Here is a 12945-nt window from a genome sequence, read left to right on the forward strand (position 1 = left end):
TAATTATTCTTTGAGGTTAGTTTGTTGCGTTTGCATCCAGTTTCCAAATTTTCATTAATTAGGTTAGTTCAATGCAGTTGCATCCAGTTTCTAATTTCCCGTTAATTGTTTTTTTAGGTTAGTTTGTTGCATTTGCATTCAGTTTCCGATTTCCCGTTAATTAGGTTAGTTCAATGCATTTGCATCCAGTTTCCGATTTCCCATTAATTATTATTTGAGGTTAGTTTAGGTTAGTTCAATGCATTTACATACAATTTTCAATTTCTCATTAATTATTTTTTGAGGTTCACTACAATTCCATCCAGTTTACGATTTTATGTTAATTATTCTTTGAGGTTACATAGTTCAATGCATTTGCATCCAGTTTCCAATTTTCCATTAATTTTTTTTTTTTTTTTTGGTTATTTCAGTGTAGTTGCTTCCAGTTTTCGATTTTCAGTTAATTATTCTTTGATATTAGTTACCCATTTTCTAATTTTAACTTAATTATTTTTTTTAGGTTAGTTCAATGTCTCGCGGCACAAATCTTAGTATGATTAAAACCTTGTAAGTAAACACTCAAAATAAATTAAACCCCTTTGTAAGACACTTCTTAGAAGCTTGAAACTTTTTGTGGTTATAGAGGGACTCTAAAATAGCAATAAGTGTCATAGTTCTAGACTCTAGCCATACTCTTCTCATGTGTTTTGCTAATAAGAATTATACAAATTGCGTCATAAAACCTCCCCAACTTAACAACGTTAACTTCTGCACATTAGCACTCAGTCCCCAATTCTTAAATACCTTCTGAGACAGTTGATTCTGCTCCAAAGGTTTCTCGTTTCCTCAATTCTTATATACAACTTTAAAAAGATGCCTAAATGGACAACCTCAACTGAATCATCATCTCCTTATTGAGCTTTATATATTTCCAATGCCTACAAACAATGTGGCAAAACCTCTTTATTAATCAACAATACAACATAAACGTGTGTTTTTATTATTCAATAGCGTCGGCTAATTTCCTATCATGCACACTAAGCTCGCTACTTGCAATAATTGAAGTTGTGGTATTCGTTTAAGCTGCTACCTCATGCTGAAGCAAGTCAAGGGCGGGTTCTAATTCTAACTTTGACAATATATTGTTAGCCCTATTTAAATATCCAAAACTATCATTAAATCTATTCAAACCATAGCAAGCAAATCCCATCAAATATAAAGTCATGCATGGCCAGCGGTAAAGACGACAAACATGAATCATTTTCACTATTAACTGAAGTTTATAACCAAATTATGTGTACTTGTGATGCCTTCAATTCTATATATAAGAGGAGAATACCAACATCTAGTGCTAAAAATCTCAAGCCCGAAGAGAAAATAAGGCGTGGAATGCTCTAATTTATAGCTATGCTCAAACCGGTTTTTTTTAGGATAGCATACAATATACAATATACGCAGATATAGTTACATATAGTGGGGTTGTTTCTTCTCTTGCTCAATATACTATGTCTAGTGATGTCGTGAGCATTTTCATTGACATGTTGGATCTGGGCTTGAAGCCAAATGTCGTAACCTTAGTAAGTGTCCTCCCTGCCATCAATATCTTTAGTGTAGCTTGATAATTGTAAAGAAATGAGACAAAAATCCATGCCTACTCCTATAGGAACAGATTGGATCCTGAAAGAAGGATTAGAAATGTTCTTCTATCTGTTTACACAAAATGTTATTCAATTCAATATGTTGCTTCTGTCTTCGAAGATACTACATACCGAGATGTGATTTCTTGGAGCTCAATGATTGTAGGATACGTTCAGAATGGCTATTTTTAATAAGCACATGGAACATTTAGGGAGGTGATTACTCATGAAATTCAACCAAATCCTATCTCTGTGATAAACATTATTTCATAAAAGCAATCAGCCAATGTGAAATCCGGAAAAGTCAATGGTCGTGTAAAAGTAATCAGCCAAATCAACCATCTCCCTTTAAAGAAAACTAAAGAGGATTGAAAACTTCATAAGAGTTCTTCAGTGAAATTTTCTGTTTCAGTGGTTTCTTATTGATGTAGACTAATAAAGGAGCAAGCATAAAGAGCATGTGGTTCAGATTGCTGAGCTGTTGTTGGAGAAGGAGGTTTTACATCAAGAGGACATGATTAGAGTACTGGGGGAACGTCCTTGGAAGTCAGATGAGCAAACAAACTACGATAGGTTCAGGGATGGATTTATTGTGGAAGAGAAGAGTGTAGAAACCATAGAGATTGAAAATGCAGACGATGAATCGTCACCGGCCTCTTGAACCACAGTTTGTATTTTGTATATCAAATAAGGCTTTTCATCATCCCATATAAGCATATGTACAGTTCAACATGTTTTCCATAAGAGTACTACTGCATAACGTTTATTGTTGTCGTGATTTAATATCTTGGTAATCAAACTGTCAGTAGAAGATTTTTTTTTCTCCTCCAGTATTATTATTATTATTATTATTATTATTATTATTTTGCTAAATCTCCAATATTAATTCATGTACATGTATAGTCTATTTCACGGGACTAAGGGTCTTTTTAGCAGAAGGGCATGCATAAAAATTCTTACTTACTACTTTTGTTGTGGGACATGCCTTCTCTTAAATCTATTGATGAAGATTATATAGTTATATGAGTTCATTCAAATCATATTCTCTAGCATAGAAGGGCTTAAACATAGGATACCCTAGTTTAGAACATATCTCTTTTGGTCTTGAAAAGTATTTTGCTGCTTGCCTTGGTAAAAAAAAAAAAAGATACGCTCTTAATTTAGACAACTTAACCATTTTGAAAATCAAGGAAATAAAAAGAGTATAAACGTCCAGCCCAAAGTTGGAAATTCCTTATTTGTCTGATTTTATCTTATTTGTCTCCAACTTTTTCGTAATTAGCCAAAGAGTTTTACAAATATTGGAGACTCTGTGAACACTCAAAAAATAGAGCCAAGAGGGTACACCTATAATATATATCTAAGGATGTGCCCTGCGCACTGATTTGGGCCGAGGCCCAAAATATCGCCGAGATATCGTATTTTTTAGGTACATCTAGATAGAAATATTTGATATATCTCAACTGAATATTGAATATGTTTTTTTTCGATATATTTTATAATTTCTGATATATCCGATATAACTTGTTGATTTTTATTGAATATTGTTGACTTTGACCGATATATTGACGATATTTCTGATATATCGACATACAAAACAAAATTTTGACTGGTCAACAAAAAAAAATATTTTCGATATATATCTGTTTTTTAGTACATCGAAATATTCACCGAATTCGATATTTTGGTCTTTAATTTGGGCCGCTCATTTCAAATCTCTGAAAAAGGAAATATGCAAAGCAAAACCAAATTGGTTGGCCGGATCGATCAGTCACCTTAAGAAATTAATAGAGGACATTCCAAGTTTACCCTTGTCGGTTAGTTTGCGTTTCTCTATTCAATTACTCGCATTAGTCCGGGAATTAATCACTAAACCTCGATGATTTGAGTAGTTGTCATCCATGGAGATCACACGCAACATCTTTACTTCCTTCCTTCGACACGTACTTAATTTTCCATGGCGCTAATTGTTCATAGAAAAGGTACACCTATTTGGACAAAATCTTTCAATATTATAATCACAAAATTTACAAAGTTGAATCATCCCAAATTAATCACAATTTGTCCAATAAGTGAGATTTTTTCTTAATTTTGTTTTAATTTGATGAACCTTGAATATCATGAGAGGAAGAAAATAGGTGAGGGGAGAGTTGTATAGACGAGAGAGAAAAACCACGAATGTACTCACCATTTCAATCTTCTTCCCTTTTTTTTTTTGTATAATCGTAAATTGTGTTAACTGGGTGTACCAGTTAAACAATTTTCTACCTGTTTTACCTCTATTCAGTTTGGGCCGAAAGATTACAAATCAGTGGTCAAGATTAATTAGTGTGTGTAGAGGTACAGTTTAGACATGACCTTACAATCTCGGAGAATAGGATTTGTATAAGATGTTTAACTGAACTCAGGTCGGTGTTCTGAGTTGCCTACGTATCCAGTTCTCTGATGAATTGGAATCAAGTCAGACGTAGTTCATGTTGAGTGATTGAGTGGGAGATGGAGACAATGTCCGCCCCTTTTGTGGAGAAGATGGAGCTTCTCTTTTATAGGCGTCAAGTTGTCTCCTCCCTTTCTAGATGCGTCTGTTATGAAGTAAAGAACTGTAGACCATTACAGAGTAAAGTCTCTCATTAATGTTGTTGTTGACTGTAGCACGCAACGGTTACATTTCCTAGGTGTTTGTAGGTCGTGGTGCCAACATGTGGTTGAGAGTGAACACGTGGTCTGCCACAAGTGGTTGAGAGTGGACGGTATTAACAGTGTGTATCGAGTCTCATTCAAGGTTATGCGCATTGAAGATTTGGTAAAAAAAATCATATTCGTTTTTTTTATTTTTGTTTGTTTGTTTATATATTGTTTTTGAGCCCTCCACCAATCATGAGTCAAGACCATTTTTTTTTAAATAAATAATTATGTTGGCCCTACCATTCTCACCCGTGCGTAGCACGTGCTTATACTAGTATAATATAAGTTGCACCATATCCATAGGCCAACACTCTATTGGCCTACAAATAAAAAAGGCTTCTTTATTCATAAATAGAGTTGTAGAGGACCCTATGCTAAACATGAAACAGAGCCTTTTCATAGAACTAGTTAACTGGCACGTCTACGCCGCGTGTGTGGTCAGCCGGTTTAGGTCGGGAGCACAAAAATCCAACTTTTGGTCAGTGGTAATTTCAAAATTGTTTGTAAAATAGAGAGTATTGTGATAAATTAGGAGAGAAATGACTGAATTTCACTGTACAAATGGATGGTTTTACCCCTCCATTAACTATGTTATTACATAATACCATTTTGACCGTAATCGTAATAATTAAAACCATATAGGGGTGTAATTGGGAAGACACCACTGTTCACCGAATCATTCTCTTTATAGTAGTAAGATGAATCATTTTCTTCTTCAACCAACCTAATTGAGACACAAATAGATGGATTTTTTTTTTTTTTTTTTTGGGGTTAGAGAAAAATCTAGACTCCGAAAAAATTCCATCTTCCTTTACAACATGTCATTTTCCCATTGGCTCTATTAGTTGTAAATATATCTCATATCTTTTTGCAGGAGTGAAAATAGGAAAAAGAAAACAAACAAAATACTAATCTCAAGTTTTTTCTTCACAAAAAAAAATATATATATATATATATATATATCAATTTTTTTTTTTTAACGAAAAAAAAAAAAAAAACTTTTCTTCTCTTTTTTTTAGGATTTTTAACATATGTCATCATCTAATATGCTAATAGGAACAAAAATTTATCTAAAAGAATGTGGGGTGGTGGATGAAGAATATATATAATCACCGTCAAATTCACTATATTGGAACGGGTTATATGACTTTAGTAACTTAGGAGATGGAATGGCAATTTGGAACTGAATGTATGAATATACCAAATCATAAGAAATTGAAAATTCGTGATACTAATAGGCGAGAAAAAAAAATCGTGTACCATATATGTAGGGAGAAAAAAAAATTCGTAGTACTAAATAATTAAAAACTTGAACTAAAATTTGGAGCCTAAATATTATGGGACCATGGGCGATCGCACAGGTCATACACCCTCATAGTCGACCTTGTTCACAAGACATACAAATATGATGTATGCTACAAACCCTTTCTCAACTCCATACAAACTCCATATAAATTCTCTCCGTCTCAATTGTAATTTTGTTTTATTTTTATTTTTTTAATCAAAGAGCTAATAAAAATCATCATCGATTTCGGGTGGACACCGATCAGCGCTGAACCACTTAAATAAGAGACAATATAATGTAACAAAATTTTATCATGCATTTTCTGTAAAATTTTAACAAAAAATAAAAATAGTCCCTAAAAATAAGAGACAATATAATGTACTTTTATCTTCTGATATCTCGTCTCTATTCGTCCGTGTCTCTGCAACCAATCCCTACAATCATCTCGGGATAATGTAGTTTTTTGTTGATGATAATATTGTATCGAGGACAACTAATCTTCTTGAATTTAATGAAATCATTATAAATATAAAATAGATATATATTACGGCCCATCTTTTACATTCTTCTTGTAATGTCATTTTCAATCGATCATGAGCCTTCAGTTGTACCCTACATTTTCATGTGACTTGTCATAAAATATATTTCACGAATCCACTATTTTTTTAATTTATCCAAAATTTCAAACGTTATCCTTGTTGCAAGCCAAATATAAAACGTGCAGTGTCCCATGTCATCACCCAATCACCAACATTAACCGGCCAGAACGAAGACTGCCAACTGAAGGGCCATTTGTTTTTGCCTCTTCTAATACCTCAAGGTCTTATAACCTCTTATACGATATTTTTTTTTGTTTGTTTTTGCTTTTTATAAGAGACATGTCTTATAAAAGGCTCCAATTTTATAAGTACTAAAATTGGATCTACTTTAATTCTATAAGTCTTATAACTTGAAAAATGACTCAAACACCCCCGTCCATATACCCCCATCATTTCTTTCTTTTTCCCTTTTCATTATTTTTTTCTCCCAAATAACTCCATCAGCTCTAAACCACCACCTGCCACTACCACCACCACTACCACCACCATCATCATCTCCACTACCACTACCACCGACCTATTAAGACTATCATCACCATTACCACCACCACCACCACCACTTCCACTACCACCACCATCATCACTTCCACCACCACTACTACCGTACTATTAAGACTATCACCACCACCACCACCGTACTATTAAAATCACTACCACTTCCACTACCACCATCACTATCATCGTGCTATTAAGACCAATATCATTACTACCACTATCACCGTACTATTAAGACTATCACCACCACCACCACTATGCTATGAAGACATTCACCACTTCTATTACTACTACCACCACCGTACTATTAAGACCAATATCATCACTTCCACTACCACCACCAACGTGCTATTGAGACCACTACCACCACCGCCGCCAATTAAGGTAGTTTCCTAAAATCGATATTCTAATTATCAAAATTGATTTGAAACCGAAAATCAAATTATACGCTTGTTTCAAATTAATCTATTCAAGTTAAATGTGATGTAAAGCAGGATTATATTTGTCAAATAAACATCTATAGAATGTCATGTATTTGTTTTTCTATTTTTACAAGTGCTTATAGAGAAACTTAAAATGAAAAACAAACCACTTTATAAGATCATCTTATAAGACCCTCTTATAACACATGGTCTTATAAGACCCTCTTATAACTTAACCCAAAAAAACAGATAACTCCTGAATGTCTGCTGCTCTAGCTGCGCCCGTTTGCCTAACTTCAATAGATCGGTTATTTCTAAGGATAAATTCCCAAAGGCACCATAATGTCATTTTTTTTCTTATTAGCTCCATGTCAGCACCACACCGCAATTCATTGGCATTTATGTCAAATAACTTTTTGCACTAAACTGTTGACAATTCTCGAATTGATAACAAATTGACATTATCGTGCCTTGTTTTCTAACTTCCATATTTCAGCACTGAGATTATATTTATCTAAAATGTAATGAACGTCGCAATCCTTCGAGTACATTATTTTAAATTATAGCAACCTACACGACAATATTTTATGTTTTTTTTTCTTATTATTGTGATATATATCCTACAATAGCATTGACGATTACTCCACCAAAGGCGTGGAAACTAAGCCTATATGCCTGATGCCCTTTATCAAAAAAAAAAACATGCCTGATGCCTGATAAGTCCATACAAAGAATTTTTTTAGTCGTATCGTCTGCTGCTAACAAAGGAACATAGCTGCCGTTATCAGCCATTTTATTTTATGCTTTCATAATGGTAATAGAATATTCCTTTACTTAAAAAAAATAACCAAATGTACGCATCACTTAGTATGGTGTCTAAGCGTACACGGCTTGCATTGTATACTCTTCTGAGAATTATATGAATTCATGATTCTCTTCTTTCTTTTTCCGTTCCAATAATAATACCATTCCTAACTGTAACTCTATAAGGCACCAGTGGTGACCACTGCAATTAATTTCCTGCTTTTGTCAAATGGAATTGATATTACTAAGTGATGTATTGATCATTTGTAAAGTGAAAAACGATTAAAAAGAGTATCAAACTTTACACATTTTGATAATATAGAGATCAACCTTTTTTTTTTCGGACCGTTTGATTTTTGCAATGTTGTAACTTTCGTCAAATTTTATAAGGTAGTACAACTATGAGTACGTGACTTACAAAATACACTCACACACTTTCCTACATTACAAAAATCAAACAGTTCAAGAAAAAAAAATTGGTCCGTATTGTCAAAACATCCAAAGTTTGATACATTTTTAGTCCTTTTTCGTTTGCAAAGATTAAATAATTGGGATCGTGTTATTTTGTTACCACTATAGGCTACTGTACAAAACCTGGAACAAAAATACCAGGCTGGTACCCCAAAATGAACGTGCTAGTTCTATTATAAACGATAGATAGTGCCAATATTAATTAATGTACGTACTTTTCTTGGCCACAAAAAACTGATATATTTGGTGATATCAACTCACTTTTTATTGTAAGTTTTAGCTTTTGAAATAACATTCATATTCATATGAGCTGTAGCACAAATAATTGTACTAGTGGATAAATGCTCAAAAGATTTACACAAATTTGAACGAAGCTGAATTATCATACTCCAATAACCAGCTAAGAGCAAGTCCAATGGGGCTATATGGACTGTTAAAGGCAAATACAACATTCTAACCACAAAAATATCATTCCAATAGGGTTGCTAAAAAAGTCGTAAATTTGAAAGGAGTAAAAAACCCAGCCAAAGTTAAAACTTTCGCTAACATCTACTATAATAAGTTCGGGAGACGGACGACATAGTTTCTTCCGTTTGTGTTTTAAATTTCGACGGATGGTAGAAACTGTGTCATCCGTCCAAAAAAAATTCAACTTAAGTTATAAAATAATGGACGGACGGCATAAACTATGCCGTCAAATCATTTAGCACTTCAAACATAGAAAACGCGATTGGATTGATTTTTTTATTTTGAGGTGCCAAATTTGGCTTGACAAGCTAAAAGACCTATGTGGCACCTTTTAGCAGCCCAATTTAGCAACTCTCCATTAGACTTGCTCTAAGAGTGCAATTTACTTGTTTCATTAGTTGGAATTCATGATTGTGTTCTCCAACTTTTATGGTGCCACATCTCAATCCCAAATTCCCAATATATACACCACTATATACAATCTAATTTTCTACTGAAGGTGCATAAAAATAAAATAAAACAATGCACCTTAATTAACATTCAAAATGTGTGTTTGTTGATTTTTCTGCTAGTATATAGGATATAGTAGATCATGTTTTATTACCAAAATGTTGAGTCTGTATATGTAAAATAAACGAGTCTGTTAGTGATATTTCTTGTAATGATTAGTAACCAAAATTGATGTCGAAAAATGAAAGATGTAATATATATACTCGTTAGAACAGAGCCCGTTATATAACTCCACCTTATATATGAACTCCATCACCAAAAATGGATTTATAAGATAAATTGAGGGCTGATTTTTGGTGAAAATAGTATTCTCACAATAGAGAATCGTTGTACAAAAAATCAACTCATGCGAAAATGTTTAACATTGTCAAAAGTTATTTTGAAATTTGAAAAATCTAAACCGTTGGATAATTTTATAACATTGTAAGCAGATTTTGATATGTTTAGACATCTTCAAATGTGTTGATTTTTTATGAGGATGGTCTATATTGTAGGGAGAACATCTCCGCCAATAATCAGCTTCTAAATCATTGTTTTTAATAGTGGAGTTATGTTGGAATTTGTATAAGTGGAGTTCATATAATGGGCAGGTAGAACTAGTAATACGTAAATTTAGAAACTGTGAGCTAAATAATACTGAAATGATAAAGAACAACTAATTTGAGTTCCATTCTCAGACTAATTGGGAAAATATCTAGCCCTAGATAGAGATATCAGATGTATATGCATGTTTTTATCATTCTTTCCTTCTTTACTTCATAAGTTCATAATAATAACGAGAAAAGAGGATTGATAACTATCTTTAGCAAAAAAGAAAAGAGGATTGAAATGAAACCGAACACTTGGCACATTTTAGCTACTGCAGTCCCCACTCAAACTCTCCAAGTCTGTCCAGATAACATTGTCTCAAAAAACAAAAAGAACGGAAGAACTGTAAGTATTAATTAAGTACTAATTATGTAGTAATCGCATTCGATATGGAGCTGGCTGTGGTGCAAGAAAAATGTGTGTTCAAAAACTGGCCGATCACTTGATTTTTGTCTGTGATCATTCCAAAGTTCCAAACTAAAGACAGTCTTGACTTCATAAGATGTGACAATCATGGAATATGATTAGGTAAGTGCGATTCACGTTAAAAGATTTCCAATCCACAATGTTGGGTGCCAAACTATCAACCTCTGACTTTGATCCATACATGCTTCTCTCATTGTAGCGTGCGGCAATACGAATAAGTTTCGTGTTTAAACCGTTCATTTTTGACAATGTTCACATTTAGAATAAGTATTAGAACTAGTTGAACATTTTAAACATTATATCTGCATGAATTAACTAATATAAGTGAAAATTGCTTAACAATCAGTAATTACTTGTTGAGTGTTGACTATGCCAAGTGATATCCACGGAGAGGTGTTATGTTAGAAGAAGTTGAGACAATATTTTATGATAAAACTTTATTAGAGAAATGTCATCGATGATACAGACTAATTTTTGTTTTTGCCAAATTGAGGTAGAGGAGTTTGGACTTGTAATTGTAGACTTTATCAGTACTCAGTAGGATATCATATCTTAACAAGGCCCATGCTTAATATAGCCCATGACGTTTAAGCCCAATCAAAATAAATATTTCACTAATCCATGGGTATATTTGTCACTTCACCCCTCCGAAAGTTCAGCTAATTTAGGGTTTTACGATAATATCTCCACCGTCCATCATCATCACCACATCATATCAGCCGTCCATTTCAACACCTTTTGTCTATATAATAAAACCAAGTCAATCCAAACCTAACCATGGCCATACTTTTTAGGGTCTCTTTTGTGTTGATTAATTTTTAGTAGTAGCCTTCTTAATCCGGCCGATGTTTTGTGGTGTTGGTTTTTATTGATTAGTTTTAAGTAGTAGGCTTCTTAATCTGGTCGATGGATAAAACCTTGTTCCTACTCGACTCGTTCCCTTGAAGCAAAATACAAAAGCTCAACTTGTTCTTTTCAGTTTTCAGTAGTGAATTATTATTTTCTAATTCATTGTTGATTTGGAACAGTAGAGTAAATAACAAAGTGTTTTTTTAGGTTAAAAAAGCTTCCTTTACTGGTTTTTGGGACTTAATATAAACTCCCATTGACTCGTTCCCTGGAAGCGATACTCATTGTTTTGTTTTTCAGTAGCTTTTCTTCTTTGCAGCGCTACCCTTTGAAGAAGACTCGAACAAATACATTTTTTTTTTATTGATGCCGATGATGACTACATAGACCTGTAATGAATGCGGTTATGAACGCAAAATAAAACATCTAAGGGGCTGAGGCTTTGTTAAATCTTTTTTGGAAAAATAAATTTGTTGGCTTCATTTTTCTTGAATCTTTATACAAGTTTGGCTGATTGATGAATTGATCTTAATTGGCATTGTGTGAAAGTGAAGCCAGATTAATGTTCCCCTCGCTATCCACTGCAGTATTTTCAGTGTTGTATTTGGACGTTGGGGAATAACAATTTGATACATGCAATGCGTTTTGTTGATTGTTTTCGTTGTAATTGTGAATTGATTTTGGTTTTGTTTTGGTTCCTTCCAATCGTTTTTGGTTTCCTGAGTCATATTTGGTTGATTAATTGATTGTACTTAATTTCGAAGGACGTTTCCGAATTAAAAATTTCAGAAACAGAAATTGCATAATAATTTTGGACTACTTTTCAATTGTAAAACTTAAGAATAACGAAGGAGGGTTCAGCAATAGCCACCCAAAACTCCAAAAGGAGTGTAACAATTTATTGATGGGGCTCTTAAACGGGTGCACCTGGATTTGGATTTGGGAGACCATAAGTAACACATTAACATCGTTAAGTGCGGTAATAAAGTTTGACCGCGTCAAGTGCGGTAAAATTTGTGGTTTTGCTATTCTGCACATAAAAGAATGAATGGTGGAGCCACGGAACCATTGGACCCACTGGTTTTCTTTTTTGGTTAAAAGGGACCATAGGAATTAGCAATGAATGTAAACGTTGCTCCCAAGTCCCACCACCACAACCAGGATGGGTTAATACTTCTGGAGGGCAGTGCTGGCAGGAGGGCAGTGGTTGCCAGCTCTGGATACTCAGCATGCATATCCATATTTAGATATGGCAAGGCCCAATTTTTCGGGATATTAGGATATATCGGATGCATATCCATATTTAGATATGGTTTTTGCTCATTTGGTGATAATATTCAAAAAATCAAAAATTGGAATATATCAAGATATATATCGGGGATATATCGTTATATATCGCTGCATATATCGAATATATTAACGATATATATCTTTATATCGGTTTTACCGATATTTTTTTTTGGATTTTTCATTTTTTCGGCCTTGAGATATCTTTTCATTTTAGATAAAGTTTTTTTTCATTTCTATCTTTTCATTTAGAGTTTTACAAAGATTTTTTTTTACACAATTGTGTTTTTAGTCTTATTGCAACTTTTCTATGAAACAGATTGTGACAATTACAAGTGTTGCATTAGAAAATGATGCTAAGAAGATAGTTGTTGCAGTATGGCTATGAAAGTGTGGGAGGGATTACTTTGTTTCCACTCTCCACATTCCGTTTGATACTT

The 12945-nt window shown here is 33.6% G+C and overlaps 2 non-coding genes across 2 annotated transcripts; both read left to right on the forward strand.

Annotated features, from left to right (window-relative positions):
• The first annotated feature begins 11583 nt into the window (after positions 1–11583).
• Positions 11584–11662, forward strand: LOC147489758 (small nucleolar RNA SNORD25). The gene has a single exon (XR_015203451.1). It is a non-coding gene; the product is annotated as a small nucleolar RNA SNORD25 (small nucleolar RNA).
• A 29-nt stretch (positions 11663–11691) lies between these two features.
• On the forward strand, positions 11692–11845 carry LOC147489759 (small nucleolar RNA snoR136). Its single transcript, XR_015203436.1, has one exon. It is a non-coding gene; the product is annotated as a small nucleolar RNA snoR136 (small nucleolar RNA).
• Positions 11846–12945: the final 1100 nt, after the last annotated feature.

Source organism: Coptis chinensis, chromosome 7, assembly GCF_015680905.1.
Source record: "Coptis chinensis isolate HL-2020 chromosome 7, ASM1568090v1, whole genome shotgun sequence".
NCBI classification, from domain to species: domain Eukaryota; kingdom Viridiplantae; phylum Streptophyta; class Magnoliopsida; order Ranunculales; family Ranunculaceae; genus Coptis; species Coptis chinensis.